Source organism: Bufo gargarizans, chromosome 7, assembly GCF_014858855.1.
Source record: "Bufo gargarizans isolate SCDJY-AF-19 chromosome 7, ASM1485885v1, whole genome shotgun sequence".
NCBI lineage: Eukaryota > Metazoa > Chordata > Amphibia > Anura > Bufonidae > Bufo > Bufo gargarizans.
The window spans coordinates 20,875,809-20,897,669 of record NC_058086.1 but is presented as its reverse complement, the minus strand read 5'-3'; positions in this window follow the sequence as shown (position 1 = coordinate 20,897,669).

Here is a 21,861-nt window from a genome sequence, read left to right as displayed (position 1 = left end):
GTTTTAGATTCCTCACTTTACTATCATGCTCAGATAACAGACCTCCCCTTCCCCCGTAGTGCCCAAAAGTATAATGCTCTCTGTATAATTATAATATATAATGGCCCCCTCTGTATTATTATTATAATGACCACCTCTGTAGTATTATAGTAATAATTATGGCCCCCTTCAGCCCCTCCAGCATACAGTCCCATGTAAGATACAACACTCCCCTTGCCTTTAGTCCTTCTTGCAAACAGTCCCATGTAAAATACATCACTCTCCCTTCAGCTCCTCCAGCATACAGTCAAATGTAAGATACAACTCCCAGAGGATGCCATCTGCCCATCTCTCCTGTCCATATACCAGGCCTACCAGTATTACCCCTTCAAATACTGCCTGGTCACCCCACACCTAACAGTCTGAGTCACTTGTCTCCCTGAGTGTTGGGTGGGGTGACCAGGCAGGCAGGTGGTATATCAAGGGCTAATGCTGGTAGACCTGGTATATGGACAGCAGAGATGGGCAGATGGTATCCTCTGGGTACTACTGTCTCTCTGGTCTTCCTTCGCCAGCACCCTGACTGCCACGGTCCTGCTTGGCCTGGCTCTCATGGCACTTCACTGCCTGGTGCTCGGCTATCAGCACTGAGTGACTCAGTCAATGTTGCAGTGTGACTGAGTCACTCAGCGCTGATTGCCATGCACGAGGCAATGAAGTGCCATGAGAGCCAGGCCAAGCAGGACCGTGGCAGTCAGGGTGCTGGTGAAGGATGACCAGAGAGAGTACTGCCCAGAGGATGCCATCGGCCCATCTCTGCTGTCCATATACCAGGGTAGGCCTGGTATATGGACCGCAGAGATGGGCAGATGGCATCCCAGAGAGGCAGTACTGTCTCAGTGTCCCTGGTCATCCTTCACCAGCACTCTGACTGCAGTGCCATGGTGCCATCTGCTTGGCAGCCTTGGCCTGGCTCTCATGACACTGACTGGCACAGTGGCACTTAACTCATATTATCATATATTACCCCTAAAGCCTGCCTGCCCTCAGCCCATGCCAACACAGTAAACTACTGACCTAATTACACACTCAGGGTGGGACTTTGGGACTTTGGGACTCTGGGACAGTGACACTGACTGTCACTCACTCTGTCTCAGGGTCGCTTGAATCCAGGGTCGGCGCCACCCAGAAGCAAAGTAGGCCACCTCGTAGAGCGCACTCTGCCTGGGGGCGCCAGCGCTCTAGAGTCCGAATCCCGACTAGCCACCGCCCGCGCCACACCCCCTACTTGTGATCCATCCATCTAAGTACTAACATCTCCTGATTCCTAACCGCCGCCCGCGCCACGCCCCCTACCTGGCTGTCATTGATCTGACTCCTCCTGTTCGGCTGTTCCTGTACTTGCCGGCCGGCCGGATCATGGTGGACTGTGCTGCACTGCTGCCCCTGCGAGGGCATGCGTTTGTTCAGTCACTTAGTATTACTTTGTGGGGGCACTGGGGGGCAAATTACGTAATGGGCAGTGTGCAGTGAGTTGTGCACTGTCTGTGGGGGCAGTTAGTATTACTTAGTGGGGGCATTAGGGGGCAAATTACGCAATGGGCACTGCCCTTTACGTAATTTGCCCCCCAGTGCCCCAACAAAGTAATACTGCCCCCCAGACAGTGCACAACTCACTGCACACTGCCCATTACGTAATTTGCCCCCCAGTGCCCCCACTAAGTAATACTAACTGCCTCCACAGACAGTGCACAATGCCCTTCATTATGTTATTTGCCCCCCAGTGGCCCACTAAGTAATACTGCCACAACTGTGCACTGTCTGTGGGGCAGTATTACTTAGTGGGGGCACTGGTGGGCAAATTATGCAATGGGCAGTGTGCAGTTGTGCACTGTCTGTGGGGGCACTGGGGGGCAAATTACGTAATGGGCAGTGTGCAGTGAGTTGTGCACTGTCTGTGGGGGCAGTTAGTATTACTTAGTGGGGGCACTGGGGGGCAAATTATGTAATGGACACTGCCCATTAAGTAATTTGCCCCCCAGTGCCCCAACAAAGTAATACTGCCCCCACTAAGTAATTCAAGTTGAATCACTGTCTCTAGGCTGGACTGTCTACAGTCTACTACTGATTCAGCTGCAGCCATGATCTTCTGCTTCTTCTTGCTTCGGCTCCTGGCTCTGCAAGGTGGGCGGAGCAACTGTTCTGCAAACAAATTGGGGTATCCCCTAAAATATTGGGACATATAGCTAAATATTACTAAGAATAAGTGCACTTGAGTACAAGAATGGATGGTTGAGGCTGGTATAAATGTCTATTCTGCACAAGGTACGGACAAGTCCTGTGGGATCCATGCCTGGTTCATTTTAATAAACGTAAGCTTGTCAACATTGTGACCTGTGATAATGCTCTCTGCCGTGCTAAACACACGTTCACACTATACACTGGCTGCAGGGCAGGTCAGCACCTCCAAGGCTGACAAAGCTTTTCCACATTTGGGCCATGCTAACCCTGCCTTCTCAGGTGCTGGCGGAGCCCCAGCTGCGTTGGCGACATCTTCCTCCTCCTCTGCCTTCGTCTTGTGCTTCCACTGTGCCCCCGCTGTCAGGTGGGAATGCTATCATCAGCGTGCGCTTGTAGTCGCGCATCTTCCGATCAGTAACAGATGTTTTCACTAAATTTAGTTCCCTGTCAGCAATGCAGAGCAGGGGTTCATTCACGGCAAAATGGGGTTCATGTCACCCAGCAATAGAACAGAGGATTTTGAGAGATTTAGTTCCCTGTCACCCAGGCACAGCAGGGGTTAATTTACGTCAAAATGGGGTTCATGTCACCCAGCAATACAACAGAGGATTTTGAGAGATTTAGGCCCCTGTCACCCAGGCACAGCAGGGGTTAATTTACGTCAGAATGGGGTTCATGTCACCCAGCAATACAACAGAGGATTTTGAGAGATTTAGGCCCCTGTCAGCAATGCAGAGCAGGGGTTCATTCACGGCAAAAGCGGGTTCATGTCACCCAGCAATACAACAGAGGATTTTGAGAGATTTAGGCCCCTGTCACCCAGGCACAGCAGGGGTTCTTTCGCGGCAAAAGGGGGTTCATGTCACCCAGCAATACAACAGAGGATTTGGATAGATTTAGGCCCCTGTCAGCAATGCAGGGCAGGGGTTTATTCACGGCAAAATGGGGTTCATGTCACCCAGCAATACAACAGAGGATTTTGAGAGATTTAGGCCCCTGTCACTCAGGCACAGCAGGAGTTTGTATACGCCAAAAATGGTAAAATGTCACCCGGCAATTGAAAATAAGAATTTTTTCAATTTAGGGCACTTTTTTTTATTAAAATGGCTCTAAAATAGTCCTTGAAAAGGCTAGACGGATATAAAATGTGCTTAAGAGCATGGGAACTGCTCTGCAAACAAATGTGGATAGGGAAATAACTTAAAATGAAATAAAATAACGAAAAATTACAAATTATTAACCTGCAACTCAGAGGAGGTGGATATGGAGTCGGAGGTTGAGGAGGCAGTGAATGTGGTGTTATAGGTTGAGGCAGCAATGGAGGAGGAACAGGTAGCCAACAATGTTTTTTTTTATTTTTTATTGGGTAGGTAGCCGCCAAAATATTGGGACAAATAAAAAAAAAAGCAAAGAATCATTGCACTTGCCTTGAGTACAAGAATGTATGTTTGATGGTGGTATAAATGTCTATTCTGCACAAGGTACAGACAAGTCTTGTGGGATCCAAGCCTGGTTCATTTTAATGAACGTGAGCTTGTCCACGTAGGCTGTGGACAGGCGGCTGCATCTGTCTGTAATGACGCCTCCTGCCGTGCTAAATACACGTTCAGAGAGTACACTGGCTGCAGGGCAGGCCAGCACCTCCAAGGCATACAGGGCAAGCTCTGGCCATGTGGACAATTTGGAGACCCAGAAGTTGAATGGGGCAGAACCATCAGTCAGTACGTGTAGTTGTGTGCACAGGTACTGTTCCACCATGTTGTTCAAATGCTGCCTCCTGCTAACACGCTCCATATCAGCAGTTGGGGCCAGTTGTTGCGGTTAGGTGACAAAGCTTTTCCACATGTCCGCCATGCTAACCCTGCCTTCTGAGGTGCTGGCGCTGACACAGCTGCGTTGGCGACCTCTTCCTCCTCCCCTGCCTTCGTCTTGTGCTTCCACATGTCCCCCGGGTCAGTCGGGAATGCTCTCAGGAGCGCGTCTACCAGCATGCGCCTGTAGTCGCTCATCTTCCGATCAAGCTCCAGCACATTGTCTTTGTAACGGGAATCCAGCAGGGTGGCCACCCAGTAGTCAGCACACATTAAAATGTGGGCAACTCTGCAGTCATTGCACAGGCACTGCAGCATGTAGTCGCTCATGTGTGCCAGGCTGCCCAGAGGTAAGGACAAGCTGTCCTCTGTGAGAGGCGTATAGTCTGCGCCCTCCGTATCCCGCCAGCCACGCACCAGCGATTGGCCCGAGCTGCATTGGATGCCACCCCGCTGTGACCATGCTTCATCCCCATCCTCCTCCTCCTCCAATAGTGGGCCCTGGCTGGCCAAATTTGTACCTGGCCTCTGCTGTTGCAAAAAAGTGTTAGAGATGACTCCTCTTCCTCCTTGTCGTCCTAGGCCACATCCTCTTCCATCATCGCCCTAAGTGTTTTCTCAAGGAGACATAGAAGTGATATTGTAAAGCTGATAACGGCGTCATCGCCACTGGCCATGTTGGTGGAGTACACGAAACAGAGAAACAGGGCACACAGGTCTCGCATGGAGGCCCAGTCATTGGTAGTGAAGTGGTGCTGTTCCGCAGTGCGACTCACCACTATGGCCTGCTGCTGCTCGCACAGTCTCTCCAGCATGTGCAAGGTGGAGTTCCACCTGGTGGGCACGTCGCATATGAGGCGATGGGCGGGAAGGCCGAAGTTACGCTGCAGTGCTGACAGGCGAGCAGCAGCAGGGTGAGAACGCCGAAAGCGTGCACAGACGGCCCGCACTTTATGCAGCAGCTCTGACATGTCGGGGTAGTTGTGAATGAATTTCTGCACCACCAAATTCAGCACATGTGCCAGGCAAGGGATGTGCATCAAACCGGCTAGTCCCAGAGCTACAACGAGATTTCGCCCATTATCGCACACCACCAGGCCGGGCTTGAGGCTCACTGGCAGCAGCCACTCGTCAGTCTGTTGTTCTATACCCCGGCACAACTCCTGCACGGTGTGGGGCCTGTCCCCCAAACACATCAGTCTCAGAATGGCCTGCTGACGTTTACCCCTAGCTGTGCTGAAGTTGGTGGTGAAGGTCTGTTGCTGACCGGATGAGGAGGTGGTAGAAGAGGAGGAGGAAGCCGAGTAGGAAGAGAAGGCAACAGGAGGCAAAGAATGATGCCCTGCGATCCTTGGCGGCGGAAGGACGTGCCATGCCAGAGAACTCCTTGAAGCTGCCTTTGGTGTGCTCGGTCCCTTTTGGTGATGGCTGCTCTGCTTTTGCACCCTGCTCCCGCTTTTGCTACGCTCAGTCTCACCACTGCCTCTTCCTCCGAACTCTGAAAGTCAGTGGCACGACCTTCATTCCATGTGGGGTCTAGGACCTCATCATCCCCTGCATCGTCTTCCACCCAGTCTTCCTCCCTGACCTCCTTTTCGGTTTGCACACTGCAGAAAGACGCAGCAGTTGGCACCTGTGTTTCGTCATCATCAGAGACGTGCTGAGGTGGTATTCCCATGTCCTCATCAGGAAACATAAGTGGTTGTGCGTCAGTGCATTCTATGTCTTCCACCCCTGGGGAAGGGCTAGGTGGATGCCCTTGGGAAACCCTGCCAGCAGAGTCTTCAAACAGCATAAAAGACTGCTGCATGACTTGAAGCTCAGACAGGTTCCCTGATATGCACGGGGTGATGTGACAGTCTGATGGGCATGGGTTTCAAGCGCCACCTGTGCGCTTTCTGCAGAAGACTGAGTGGGAGATAATGTGAACGTGCTGGATCCACGTGTCGGCCACCCAATTGACTAGCGCCTGTACTTGCTCAGGCCTTACCATCCTTAGAACGGCATTAGGCCTGACCAAATATCGCTGTAGATTCTGACGGCTACTGGGACCTGAGGCAGTAGGTTCAGTAGGATGTGTAGCTGTGGCAGAACGCCCACGTCCTCTCCCTGCATTAGAGGCTCCACCAACACCACGACCATGAACGCATCCCTTATTAGATGTTTGCCTCATAGTTAGCGTTTACAAAGCAAAGTAAAAAGTGGTTAAGTCTGTTAAAAAAAAAATAACCACCAATAAAAACCCTGATGTAGGGTATTGCACTCAAATTTTTTTTTTTACTCTATATGACAGCGGTATTTGTGGCCTAAATGTGACAATCACTTATGCACGTGTAATCACAGATGTGCAGTATATCAGAGGCTTTTTTCACCCCAGTAGCCAAAAAGGCGTATTTCTGGCCGAAATGTGACACTCACTTATGCACGTGTAATCCCAGATGTGCAATATATTAGAGGCTTTTTTCACCCCAGTAACCAAAAAGCCGTATTTCTGGCCGAAATGTGACACTCACTTATGCACGTGTAATCCCAGATGTGCAATATATTAGAGGCTTTTTTCACCCCAGTAACCAAAAAGACGTATTTCTGGCCTTAATGTGACAATCACTTATGCATGTGTAATCACAGATGTGCAGTGTATCAGAGGGTTTTTTCACCCCAGTAAGCCAATGCAGGATTTCTGGCCTTAATGTGACACTCATTTATGCACGTGTAATCCCAGATGTGCAATATATCAGAGCATTTTTTCACCCCAGTAACCAAAACGGTGTATTTATGGCCTAAATGTGACACTCACTTATGCATGTATAATCCCAGATGTGCAATATATTAGAGGCTTTTTTCACCCCAGTAACCAAAAATGCGTATTTCTGGCCTTAATGTGACAATCACTTATGCACGTGTAATCACAGATGTGCAGTATATCAGAGGCTTTTTTCACTCCAGTAAGAAAAAAGCTGTATTTCTGTCCTAAATGTGACAGTCACTTATGCACGTGTAATCACAGATATGCACAATATTAGAGGCTTTTTCAATTTTTTTTACAGGACAGAGTCCTTCTGAAATTTCTACCTTATTTTAGACCTAAGGTTCTAATTTTTCAAAATGTTAACCAGGTAATCTCTCTACGTGTGTTATTCTCCGCCTCCTCCTCTGATGCTCCGGTTAGACATCCACTGGACATCTCGAGATGCCTCCAGGTCTATGTGAATAGATCCAGGGAGTTCAGGATAGATGAGAACCTCTTCATCCTGTTTGCCGGTATGTCTAAAGGCCGTAAAGCGTCTAAAGCTACTATTAGTCGCTGGGTCAGGGAAGCCATCAGGGAGGCTTTTATGTCCCAATCTTTAGATCCTCCGGAGTTTGTGAGGGCCCAACTCTACTAGGGCCGTTGCAACCTCTGTTGTGGAGAGAAGCCTTCTCCCCTTAGAGTTGATCTGTAAGGCGGCTTCCTAGAGCTCTGAATCAACCTTCATCTCTCATTATAGAATAGATGCTAAGGTAGCAGAGTTTTCGGCCTTTGGGCAGACAGTTCTTACTTTTGCCAGGCATGAGGACCCTCCCTAGGGGATTCTTCTTGCTATCTCCCCATCTGTGCTGCTGGTAGAACGTAAGGGAATCGTTAATTTCTAACGATAATTAGTTTTCCCTTAGTCCTAACAGCAGCACACAAATTTTCCCACCCTAAGTACATTCTTGTTATAGACACGGTGGACTGGGGGGTGATCCCCTCCCTTTATGGGAGCTAGAGTTTGTTCATTGGTTCTTTTGGGCTCATTAAAATTCCGCCGGTCCTACCAGTCCACAGGGGGCAATTAACCCCATCTGTGCTGCTGTTAGGACTAAGGGAAAACAAATTATCGTTAGAAATTAACGATTACTGTCACGAGCATGTTTATGGCCGTGACTCCTTGGGAGCCGCATACAGTCTGGTGCCCGCGGTCTGGTGTTGTGTCAACCGCAGCTGGGGGCACTTTGCTGTTTGCCTCAAGTGCGGTTGCCGCGGACAACAGGTATGTGTGCGGTTGCCTTTGGTTTGTGTGGGTGTTTGTATGCACTATGTATGTCTGGTGTGCACTGTGTTTTATGTTTTGTGTGCACTCTGACAGATTCCCTTCACCTGTGGCTGCCCGTGGCAACGTGTGGTGTTTGTACATGTGGTGGCAGTGTCTCAGCCTTTTGGCCGGCTCCCAGGACACGTTTGCCACGCATGTCGTTGTCGACGGTAACAGCTGCAGTGAGAGTTTGTCTGTTTATTTCTCTTTATATGGTTTCACTACACTCCCTAGTTAAGGAAGGGTTAACTCCCTCAGTGTTTATGCACTGGGTGTGTCTGTGTGTGGGTGTGGCCACTTTGGGCTATAAAGTCTCTGTGGAGATCAGAAGCTGAGGGGTTCTTCAGCCATGCAGTGCTGGAGACATCCTCCTGGTTATTTACCATCTGCCAGTGAGGGCCACCCTGGTGGTCATAAACTTTATGTCTGGTGTTAGATTATGTCTGTATGGTTTATCTGTTTATTGCAACTATGGATGTCCTGGTTACCTGTGTGATATGTGATATGTGTGCTGTGTCCCTTAGTGTTTTGTGGACATCAGTAGTCATACATGGATTCCAGTCAGCGTGGCTGTGGCAGGTAGGTTTGGAACTGCTTTAGTTATCTATGTGTTGTATTTGTTCCCTCATTCCTTGCAGCTTGGCCAGTGAGACTCCTGTTCCTCCGTATCCAGAAGAAACAGGTTGTCTTCCCAGCTCCTAGTCCAGGGCCACCCTGAGGGCTAGCAGGGACTATTAGGTTCCGGTGTATGAGCCCTCCTACCATCAGGGTTGGCTCATACGGTTAGGAGTTTAGGGTCAGATTAGGGACGCAATAGGAGGTGACCTGCTCCCTAATTCTTTGTCCTGGCCTTGCAGCGACTCCATCTTCTGGCACCGCACGGCTGAGGGTTTTCCCCATCCTCAGCCGTGACAATTACACTTACCTGTAATCACTTTTCCATGAGCCCATAACAGCACCCTTCCTAAAATAATAAAATTAATAAAATAATAAATATGTTTAGTAGGTTGTTAATGTGTTTTAGGACATGTTCTTGCAAATAACTGGTGGCATGGGGTCTCTCCTTAAGAACTCTCCACGAAAGTTCCTGTTTCCTGTCCAGGATGGAGGCGGTCACTCAACGGTGCTGTCATGGGCTCATGAAAAAGTGATTACCGGTGAGTTTAATCTTAAATTTCGTTCAATGCATTGGGGGACACAATTACCACCCTGTGTTTTCATTTTTCTTTCTGTCACCGTGCTACTGTTGTTCTTCCTTCCCCGGTCCAGGACATGTTGGATTCTTTACTTTTGTTTCTCTCGGATACTGCTATTGGTACAAAATGATTAGCCTAGTGGCTGTGGAGAGGGTATAGACCACCTGGGTGGAGCCAACCTTTTTTAATATCTATTGTCGCCTCCTAGTGGTAGCTGGGCCCCATCTCCTTTTGATAGACAGGGCCAGCTAACCATGGCTGAAGTACCCCCCAGACTGGAGATAAACACTGAGGCTTTATAGGCCCAAGTAGTCACACCCACACAGACACACCCAGTGTTCACACACACAGAAGGGAATTAACCCTTCCAACACCAGGAAGTGTAGTGAGACCACATAAAGGGAAATACACACAAATACTCACTGTGATGTTTGGTGCATGGCTAGCTACTTTTTTCTAAAGGTGTGTTCAGGGGATTAACTGAACGAAAATCAACCCTTTTCGATAGTCGAATGGTGTAATAAAAAAAACCTAAATGGCTGATTTGTCGCATCACCTCCTAAAAGAATCTAATAAAAGGTGACCAAAAAGTTACACACACTGCAAAATGAAATTAATAACAACTGCAGATCACCCCACAACAAAATGAGTTCTCACACAGCTCTGTAGACGTATTTTTTTTTTACTATTAAAACACAAGTAAGGTAACATGTCAGTTTTACCACTGCAAAAACTATTGTTTTTTTTATTCTACCCCATAGCTCCTGAAGATTTTTTATTTTAGTTTTTTATTTTCCTTCTTTACAGGGGGGAAATGGTGGTTGCCTCGCCTCACTGTTCTCCCGGGGGAGCACGGCAGCGTTGGTCCGCCACGCTGCCTCCTCCCCCACAAGAAGACAAGGTGGACCAGGGCAGCCTTGCTCCCTGCATCCCGCCAGCAGAAGGGTCACACAGGTCCGATAAAGAGAAGACCCTCCCGCCATGCCAGACTCCTCCACTCCGGTGCCAGCTGCTGATGAGGTGACCCTGCTGGAAAAGGTGACCTTGCGCGTCCACTTAGGGAGGGTGAAGAGAAGAGGATGAAGATGAGGTGAGTACACGGGATTAGGTAAGTATCCCTCCCTCTTTGGTGGCAATTGTTCCTTGGATTTGGGCACCAGGAAACAGGCACCAGCCTTATTTATGGTAGCACCAGGACTCCCTCTCCCTCCCCTCTTGGCCGACAGCTTCGTGGGGACAAGGGGGTTAATAACATTCAGGCAGGCACTGCTGCACACAGCGGGAGGGCGTGCGCAGGGGATCCGTGATTCCACTGCGGGCCGGAAGCTGGTGTCAGATGAGCGCGCTGCCCTCTCGGCTCGTGGCCTGTCCAATCCCGCAGTTACCACCAGATTCCGCCACTTTCGGGAGTGGGCACCAGGAAGCGCTGCTCCGGAAGGAGTTAACACCCGAACGATGCCGGCCTCCGCAGCTTCCGGCCCGCGCTCTTCCCAGTCCGGGGTGAATTCCTCTAGCCGGTGGGGGGGATCAGTGACGCAAACAGAGATGGTGAGGAACTGGAACACAGAGTATATTAGACAGCTGGAGAGCTTCACCAACATGCGCTATCGCTCAAGGTCTCTCTGCACCCCGGCCGACCGACAGCTCCGGTCGGCCATGCGCAAGTACTTAGGCCCGACCACCCCTGCTGCGGAACGGGAACATGCACCAGTGGACAAACAGGGAAGGGAACGGAGGAGGCTCCACTCTATATGTGATCCGCTGGTGTCAGGGCACTTAGGGGGTCAATAACATCCCTAGCAGGGGGTGGGGATGCGCTGTGGCGCAAATTCTTCCCGCCACCCCCCCAGAAGCCTCTGAGCCCTGCCCCCTTTCCTCAGGACTAACCCCTTCTGGCCAGCGACCGCTTGCGGCCTGCACCAGATTATCTGAGTATTCTATCTCCAGTACAAGGTGCCTTAAAGTTAAAACAGTTAACCCCTTCCTGCCTCTCTGCCCACTTGACGTTGGGCATCCTAGTTACGGGCCCTCCTCAGCCTCATCACCGCAGGACTGTGTGGTACCAAGATGGGCCTGTGTCCTATATGGACAAAGGTGGACCTTTCATAATTCATAATCCACCCTCCAGGGTCATTTGTTGATAATCCTCCACCTGCACAGATCCAGGGAGGACAGCTGAAGTATTCCAATCCACTCTCTAGGTCGTGTGGTTGATAGTTCTCTAGCGCACTTCACAAGGACCTCTGGATTCCCAATCGGTCCTCTAGGGCAGTTTGGTTGACAATTCTCCACCTGCGCCATCCAGTGCAGAACCTCTGGAAGTTCCCAATCCATCCTCCGGGGTCGTCTGGTTGATAATTCTCCACCTGCGCGATCCAGTGGAGATCCTCTGGGAGTTCCCAATCCATCCTCCAGGGTTGTTTGGTTGATAAAGCTCCGCCTATGCACTCCAGTGGACGGACCTCTAGTTCACACTCTACCCTCTGGGTAGTTTGGTTGATATATCCTCACCAAACTTCTAAGATGTAGAACTGCGCGCAAGCGGGCCATAGCAGAACATTTTCTCCTCGGTCAGCTCCGCACCCCCAACTTCCCACCTAGGGACTCGATCAGATGCACCCTCCCATTCCTGGGGAGGTTCGGTCCAAGGGGGGGGGGGAATCAGTAATTCGGGCCCTCACTCGAATCCGTTGCAATCTTTCAAGATTGCCTCCACAGTAGCCAGCAGTTCTTGTCCTCTGTATTACCCCCTTCCTCAGGTGGAGTATTGGCACCACTGCTGCATACAATACTTACCTTAGGCATTATAGGTGAACTAACTGCTAGAGCGCTTTTTTTCAGTGACGCCAGTAGGCGTTTCCCCTTCCTTAGGGGACAGAATTGCATTAGCCTCTTCCATAGGTGGCGTTATGGCATTATTACCGGTTACAGTGTTTACCGTAGGCATTACCCATTCCTTAGGTGGAGTTACTGCACTCTCACAGGGTACTGGATACGACATATGCATTACCCCTTCCATAAATGGCGTAATCTCTCTACCGTTGCATTCAGTTCCTGCTGTAAGCATGACCACTTCCGCTAGCAGCACTTGTATGCAATACCCCTTTCCATAGGTGGAGTAATTGCACTACTACGGATACAGTACTTGCCTTATATTTTTCCCCCTGCGGTAGGTGGACTAAGTACAGTTACACTGGTTTTAGTGCCGGACATATGCATTCCCCCCTTCGGTAGGTGGCGGTATTGTTTCTCCACTGGGTTCTGTACCTGCCGTATGCATTAGCCTTCTCCCATCACCGTGCTTCCTGTTGCATTTCCCCTTCCACAAGTGATCCGCTTACAGGGGAATACCTACGCATCTTGTATTGCTGCAGTTCAACTATGCCACGGCTCTAGATGCCTTAGCTTCTTCAGTGGGGTGTGGCAACAGTCAATACCCACGGACGCCGGTGCTCTGCATCTGTGGTGTATGGGTGCCGTCATTGGATACGGTTGTTGTTTCCACATGGTATCCTCCTTATCTTTCGGTGCTGTTTTGGAGCATGGTTGTGACATCCTCTGTCTTCTCAGAGGGGTTGCCTAGCAACATTTATGTGTCCTAGAGACCACCCATCTCCATGGACCTCCTCGGTTCCAGTCGGTCAGGAGGCCCATTATATCAATTACCACGGATGCAAGTCAAACGAGATGGGGGGCATACTGCCAGTCGGAAGTCAACAAGGGAGAGTGGAGTCCCTTAGAAAGTCAGGATTCTCAGAATATGAGGGAACTGAGAGTGTTTTTTTTTGCTCTAGATCAGTGGTCCCCAACCTTTTTTGCACCAAGGACCAGTTTCATGCAAGACAATTGTGACGGAATGGTGTGTCCGCCTGCGGTCCTGCTCCTATCTGACCCCCTGGTTGGTGATGTCTCGGACGTCTGCGGAGGGGATGGGGCACCCACGGTGGAGATCAGCCCGAGTGGCCCGGCCTTCTTGGTACAATGTGTTGCGCCCTGGAATCACTCACCAGACGATGCTGTATGACTTGAAACAGGGACTGACTGATTTATTTAGGGTCTTGGACACAAGCATTTATACACACACTGCAAGTCTTATGTAACCCTAGACATGTCCAGGCTTGAATCAGACCATCGGATTTGCATACAGATGGTCTTCTTACAGCCCTGGAGAGGTGAGGTACACAGTAATTAGCATACAATTGCATTTCAACCAGGCCATTCCAATCCTTACAACAAAGGGAAAAGAAAATACATTTAAAAGCACAACACCAGTAACCCAATCTAGCACAAAATAAGATGTCCATACACTTAAACGCACAACCGAAATATAAAAGGAAGGAAAATGGTCTTTCAAATTGTCTGAGTTATTAGTCACGTGGCCCGCTGGACGGCACGCTCAGGGCCGTTTCGTGACATTTCTCCCCCCCAATAAAGTCCGACGGACACGGTTGGACCCCAACGGGTCGAATAGGGGGAGTCGGTGAGCTCAGGTCTCCGGGTTCCCGGGCACATTGCCGCGATAGTCCATCAGCATTCCCATTCTGAGACCCGGGCCGGTACTGGACCGTAAAATTAAATGGTTGGAGGGCCAGGCTCCACCGCAACAGGCGTCCGTTTTCCCCCGCCACCCGGTTGAGCCACACCAGTGGATTGTGGTCGGTCATAACGGTGAAGGACCGCCCGTAAACATATGGCTGAAATTTCCTCAGGGCCCAGACCAAGGCCAAACACTCCTTCTCCACTGCGGCGTATCCCACCTCCCGGGGTAAGAGTTTGCGGCTGATGTACGCCACCGGATGATCCCCCCCGTCCTCCCCCACTTGGCTTAGCACGGCTCCCAGTCCGAACATTGAGGCGTCTGTATGGACGATAAAACGTTTGTTATAATTCGGAGCTGCTAAGAGGGGGGCTTGGGTTAGGGCGGTTTTCAGCTTCTGGAAGGCTGCTTCACACTCCGGGGACCACAGGACTTGGCGGGGTAGGGATTTCTTGGTCAGGTCTGTCAGGGGTTTGGCGAGGTCGCTGTAGTGGGGGACAAACTTCCTGTAGTACCCCGCGGTGCCCAAGAAGGCGAGGACCTGGATCTTGGTCACGGGGGTGGGCCATTCTAGAATGGTTTCTACCTTGGCGGGTTCTGGTCGCTGGGTGCTGGCCAGCGAGTCGGTGGCTCCGGGAAAGGGGTGGATAGTGTGGGTCGAAGGGGTGGGGGTCGCTCTGTCCCGTTGGGTTTCCGTGTGTCCGTATAATCATCTGCCCAGGTAGCCGCTTGCTGCACCGTCTGGGGCTTCTTGTCCCTCACCCACTCCCGTACTGCCGGGGCGGTGTGGTCAAAGAATTGTTCGAGGAGGAACAGCTGGGTGATGTCTTCCACGGTTCGAGCTTTGCTCCCTGCGAACCAGGTCTTCAGGTCTCTTTGCAGCCGGTGTGCCCACTCCACATAAGTAGTGCTGTTGGGCCGGCGTGAGTTCCGGAACTTCATCCGGCTGGCCTCGGGAGTGATGGCAAAGCGGGCCAGTAAGGTTTGCTTTACCTGCTCGTAGTCCCGGGCTTCCTCGTCTGGGACGGTTCGATAGGCCTCCGCAGCTCGTCCGGTCAACTTACAGGCGAGAATTCCGACCCAAGCGGAACGTTGAACCTCATGTATTTGGCACGACCGCTCAAAGTCTTGGAGAAAGCTCTCGATCTCTTCCTCCGCCTCGTTAAAAGTCTTGAAGACCTGGAAGGGTACTTTCCGGGCCGCTGGTCTCTCGGGGTTGGGGCTCTCCACTCTCTGGTACTGGATTTCTGCCAGCCGTAGCTCATGCTGGCGCACCCTCTCCTGCTCTTCCTCTTGAGCGATTTCTTGGACAATCTTGTGGAAGGTGGCTTCCGTCGGGGCTTCTCCGTAAGCCGCTGCCCGCTGCTGTACCTTTTTCTGGAAGGAATTTTCAGAGATGGGTGCCTGGGAGGGGGTCGGTGGTGGGGGTACGGGCGCGGCCCTCTCCCGCTGATCCATGTCCATTAGCTCTTCAACCAGAGCATCCTTGGTTTTCGAGCCCGCAGTCCCTCCACGGTTCTCCAGCAGATCTCGCAGAGTGTCTCGTTTACAGCTGGCGTAGGCTGCCATGCTGAGATGAGGGTCTCTTCTGGGGGTGCAGAGAGCAATCCCACTGCTGCCACCAGTGTGACGGAATGGTGTGTCCGCCTGCGGTCCTGCTCCTATCTGACCCCCTGGTTGGTGATGTCTCGGACGTCTGCGGAGGGGATGGGGCACCCACGGTGGAGATCAGCCCGAGTGGCCCGGCCTTCTTGGTACAATGTGTTGCGCCCTGGAATCACTCACCAGACGATGCTGTATGACTTGAAACAGGGACTGACTGATTTATTTAGGGTCTTGGACACAAGCATTTATACACACACTGCAAGTCTTATGTAACCCTAGACATGTCCAGGCTTGAATCAGACCATCGGATTTGCATACAGATGGTCTTCTTACAGCCCTGGAGAGGTGAGGTACACAGTAATTAGCATACAATTGCATTTCAACCAGGCCATTCCAATCCTTACAACAAAGGGAAAAGAAAATACATTTAAAAGCACAACACCAGTAACCCAATCTAGCACAAAATAAGATGTCCATACACTTAAACGCACAACCGAAATATAAAAGGAAGGAAAATGGTCTTTCAAATTGTCTGAGTTATTAGTCACGTGGCCCGCTGGACGGCACGCTCAGGGCCGTTTCGTGACAACAATTTTCCCAGGGACCGGGTGGGGAGCTTAGGTTGTGCTAGTCAGCGCTGACTGATTCACGTGCATAACAAAACACTATATAATGCCTATATAAACTGACTAGGGTCTCTGCTGCACTGGTCTCTGCAGCACTGTACCTAAATTTTCGCCCTATATAAGATGCACCTAGGTTTTAGAGTGGAACAATAAAAAATAAAAAAATGTCATTACACCTCAGGTCAGACCAGCAATCAGACCCGCAATCAGACCCCCAATGTTAATCAGACCTCAGATCAGACCCCTAATGCCTCAGCTCAATCCCCCAACCTTTAGCCATCTATCAGCCCCCATGTCAGCCATCATCCCCTCATGTCAGCCATCATCCCCTCTTGTCAGCCTTCAGCCCCCCATGTCAGCAATTAGCCCCCAATATCAGCCACCAGCCCCCCATGTCAGCCATAAGCCCCCCATGTCAGCCATCAGCCCCTTATGTCAGCCATCAGCCCCCCATGTCATCCCCAGGTCAGCCATCAGCCCTTATGTAAGCCCCCAGTGCAAATAAAATAAAATAAAACACTTACCTCTCCTGCTCCTGGTCACCATCGCGATCCTCTTCATTCTGCTATTGGCTGTGTATCGCGGTGAACAGTGTGAGGTCACAGAGCGACCTCATGCTGTGCGCAGCCCTGCACAGCCGATAGCCGAGGACCAGAAAGCGGTGAGTACAGATCCTTCACCGCTTCCTGGTCCTCCTGTACTAATAAAGCGCTTCCATAATGGAAGCGCGTCATTAGTACCGCGTTAAAGACGGCCCTGATTGCCATGGCCTGGCAAACAATCTTCCAGGGCCCGGTCCTGGGCCATGGACCGGCAGTTGGGGAACGCTGCTCTAGATGATTTTCTCTCCAAAATAAAAGGAAAAGGAGTGAAGGTTTTTTCAGACAACGCTACAGTAGTATCTTATTTGAACAGACAAGGAGGTACAAGATCAGAAAATCTTATGTCACTAACTGAAGAAATTTTTTCTCTGATTATTTCCTGCGTACCATTTGTCAAAGCGGTTCACTTAAAAGGTACAAAAAACAAAGAAGCAGAAACCGGTTAGACCAAGGCGAATGGACTCTAAACCAGGAGGTTTTCAACCAGATAATTGAACTTTGCGGCTGTCCTCAGATAGATCTTTTTGCTACCAGGCAAAACAGGAAGTGCCAACCAGAATAAATCCAGAATATCTACCTACAGGAATAGATGCCTTCGCCCTCCCATGGCCCGATCATCTGCTTTATGCCTTTCCACCTCTAAGGCTAATACCAAGAGTACTACAAAAATTGAGACAGCACAAGACAACACTTATTCTGGTCGCCCCCTTTTGGCCAAGAAGAGCTTGGTTCACTTGGCTCAGGAAATTGTTTCTCACGGACCCATGGATTCTTCCAGACAGAAGGGATCTTTTGTTTCAGGGTCCGATCCTGAATCCAGAAGTAGCAAATCTTCATCTAGCAGCCTGGTATCTGGAAGGAAGGAAATTACCTCCACAATCTATCTTAGAATATACTGTAGAAGACGTTTTTGAGCTTCTCTAAGATCCCAATAGATCCCTTGGGTCTTCCTCCGATGCCAGAAATTTTGGATTTTCTACAGAGTGGGCTTAATAAAAAACTAAGATTCAGTTCACTCAAAGTGCAGGTCTCAGCCCTCACTGCATTTTGATTTTTCTCTCGCCAATTATAAGTGGGTTAGGAGGTTTTTTATAGCAGTTTATAGCAGTTTTTATAGCAGTTAGCAGAACCAATCCGGTGATTAGATCCTCCGCTCCCCCGTGGGAACTGAACCCAGTTTTATCTGGAACCTCCTTTTGAACCTCTTCAGGAATTACCAATTCAAATTCTGTCATTTAAAACTGCTTTTCTAATCGCTATCACCTCTGCCAGACGGGTGAGTGATATTTCTGCTTTTTCTACCTCTCCTCCCTATACTAATATCTTGGATGACAGAGTTATCATTAAACCTGTTCCCTCTTTTCTTCCTAAAGTGGTTTCTTTTTTCCATAGGTCCCAAGATATTGTTCTACCTTCTCTGTGTCAGATCCCAAAGAATAAGAAAGAGAAGAAATTACATTGTCTAGATGTGAGGAGATGCCCTTTACAGTGCCTAGAAATCACTAGTGTCTGGAGGAAGTCCTCTAGACTTTTTGTTCAGTTTTGGGGAAGAACAAAGGTAATAAGGTTTCATCTAGAACACTATCTAGAAGGATAGTTGGTACCATCTCTTTAGCCTATCACTCAACAGGGAAACCCGCTCCTTTAGTATTTGGTGCTCATTCAACAAGATCTAGCTCTACCTCCTGAGCAGAAAGAGCAGACGCATCCCTAGAGCAGATTTGTAGGGCCGCTACCTGGAAGTCACCTTGTACTTTCTTCCACCACTACAAGATAGGTCTAGACTCTAGTGATCGGTTATCATTTGGTAGGAAAGTCCTACAGGCAGTTGTCCCCCCCCTAGACTATTTCTTCTATTCTAGTCTTCTCTCAAGGGTGCTATCATAAGCGTAAGGGAAATTTAAGATTACACTTACCAGTAATCACTTTTCCATGAGTCCATAACAGCACCCGGCATTTATTCCCTCCCTAAAAAAAATTAAATAAATAAAATAATAAATATGTTTAGTAGGTTGTTAGATGTGTTTTAGGACATGTTCTTGCAAATAACTAGTGGCATAGGGGCCGAGTCGCTCCTTAAGAGCTCTCCACGAAAGTTCCTGTTTCCTGTCCAGGATGGAGGCGGTCTCTCAAAGGTGCTGTCATGGGCTCATGGAAAAGTGATTACCGGTGAGTGTAATCTTAAATTTTATCACAAGACACGGAGGCTCATATTGCTTTCTCTTCCTTTACTAATTTCCATAGCAGCAAGAAGAGTAACCATAGTAACAAAAGAAACACCCCTAAAGGTAACCCCTCCCTCCCATCAGTCCATAAGTAGCCCTTCCTCAGGGAACACTTCCTCTTTCTTTGCTGCTCCATAGCAGATAAGTAGTCTGAGATTTTGTCGTATTTGTGTGATTTATATAATTCTCTTTTGTATCTATATTTCTTTAGCGGTATTATCTCTCTTTCGGGGGGGGGGGGGGGGGCTCTCACTCAGCTATTGGGAGTTGTCTCTATCTTGTATTATATTTATATTATATATATATTAATATCCTGTAGACGCCGCTGCTGCGTTCCGTTTTTCTTGTGCTTCATTCCTTGTTTACCCGCTGCCTCCCCCCCCTCCTCCCCTTCTCACCGGTTATTGTATCCTCCAGTTCCTGTCCTCTTGGGCGGTTAGCACCATATTTCCCCTCTTATTCGGCTTCGCTTGTCCTTCTTCTTGCGCCCAAGTTCTCGCGAGGTACGAGAGTTCGGGCGCCATCTTGGAAGTTCTCGGCGCGAGGTCACGGGCGCCATCTTGCTATCCCCGGCTGCTCTCGGGACGCGCCTCATGGGGCGGTCCTTTCTGTGGGCGGCATCTTTTCCTCCCCGCTCCTATTGGCTTTTTTGAGCAGGGGGGGGCGTGCCCTTTGATTCAGGCGGCCGCGCTTTGTCTGCCCCTGCGCCATTTTGTGACCAGCGTTACAGGTTAGGTTAGGACAGCAGTCTCCCTTATTTAGTCTAAATCTCTGGAGTGACTAACTCCTTGGTTAGAATGTCTGCTCAGGATTCGGTTCCCCCTGCCCCCAGCTCTCTGGTCCCCATACCCCAGGGATCTTCCCCTGCCCTTGGTGCTTTTTCTATGTCCCCTACTGATGCCCAAGCTCTGGCCCTGCAGCAATCCATATCCCAGGCGATTGCTTCTGCTATGGGATCTATGTCTTCGGTTATCACCCAATCCATCTCGCAGGCCCTTATCCCTATGGCCTCTCCCAGCATCCCACCGCTTGCAGCTACTGCCTCCAGAAACCAAGTCACTGATAGCACTGTTCTATCACACGAGAGCGTGCCTAGCACACGCAAACAAGCCTGTCCGCGCCAGGCAGAAAAGTCGCGTCGGTGGAAGTCTGCTCGCACTTAGCACGAGCCTAGTGATAACTCTGAAATTGAGTCTGATGAGGAGGCTTTGAGTTACCATCCGGGTGCTTCGGATGACGATATTGAGGGTGTTATGGTTGACCCTGATGTGGACGATTACGTCCCAGTTTCCCGGCCGTCTTCTAGTGGGGCCTCAGGGGCTATCGCCTTGGGTGACACTCCCCTTACTGACCCATCTGGGGAGCCCCTGTTTGACCCCGATAGCCTACACCACCCTAGGTCGGCTGAGTGGGTCCCCGCAACCCATGTGTCTCATTACTTGGAGGCCAGAATTAGAACACCTTTATGCAAGGAGACCTGCAACAAGCTAAGGGCGGAATGCCCACGCCCTGTTATCCCTAATAAAGTCGGTGAGACTCCTAACGTGGACCCTAAAATGGTCCAATTTCTGGCCAAAACTGGCTTTAATCCTCGCAGGGGCCTTGACTTGGCTCTGCGCGCTTGCCAAGATAAACTCTTGGATATCTTAGGGCCCCTTACGAAAATATTTGATTTAGCGGAGTCTGCCAGGGCGGATGGCACTCAGATTGACCCAGATGAGCTCAGGGGCTGGGTGCAACGTGCCATATGTGTTACGTGAAACGTTAACACTTCCCTAGCAATTGAGAGGAGGAAGGCAATCCTCATGAAGATCGAGCCTAAACTAGCCAACATGGCTTTGTCTGAGTCTGGCAAGGATGCACAGGGGCTCCTTTTTGGCGACTCCTTTATTAAGGAGTTAGGCAAATTTGTTGGGGCCTTCACGGCCTTGGATAAAGCGCAATCTAATATGCGCAAAGTCTTTCAGAATAGGGTCTCTACCAGGGCCGGCATCTCTAGGGGCTGCCTGTCCGGCCGAACGCATTTTCAGACCCGTAACACCGGTCGAGGCTCCTTTCATCAACGCCAAACGTTTCAGGATCAGCGACAACAGCCGCCCTTCTTTCCATCCAGAGGCGCCTTCGGAAGGTCCAGAGGCTTCAGAGGAGCTCCGGGTTCCCGACGTCCTTTTGGTAAGTCCCCAGGTTTGTCCTCTATCTTCTTCCCTATGCATAGGGGGCAGGCTCCAACATTTTTTGCATGCCTGGGATCACATCACCTCCGACCCATGGGTGCTGTCCACGATCAGGGGTTTTCAGATCGAACTGATAGACGCCCCAATTTGTCTGCCCCCCTTCAGACAGCGAGAGTTCTCTCTAGAGTCTCGCAAGCTCATAGACACGGAACTCTTGTCCCTTCTGGAAAAGGGTGCCATAGAAAGAGCTCCAGACCCCTATGGGGGAGTGGTCAGCGATATTTTCCTTGTGGAAAAGAAGGGGGGACAGTTTCGCCCAGTGATAAATCTGAAGAATCTTAACGTTTATGTACGATACCGCCATTTCAAAATGGAAGGCATTCATCTTCTCAGGGACCTTCTCCTTCCGGGCAAGTGAATGGTCAAACTCGATTTGAAGGATGCCTATCTCACGGTGCCTATTGCCCAACAGTCCAGGGATCTCCTGCGTTTCCCGTGGGGGTTCAGATATGGCGGTTCACGTGCCTCCCGTTTGGCCTGTCGTCGGCCCCATGGTGTTTCACCAAACTCATGAAGCCGGTGGTTGCATGGCTTCGGGGTCAGGGTGTCCGTCTGATAATTTATCTGGACAACATGCTCCTGATTGCCCAGGATCCGCCCACTCTCCTAGCGCATCTGCGGCTGTCCGTCTCCCTGCTCACCGGTCTGGGGTTCGTTATCAATCACTAAAAATCTTGTCTTCAACCATCCAGATCCATGGAGTTCTTGGGGTTCCGGGTGGACTCTTCCACCCGCACTCTTTGTCTTCCA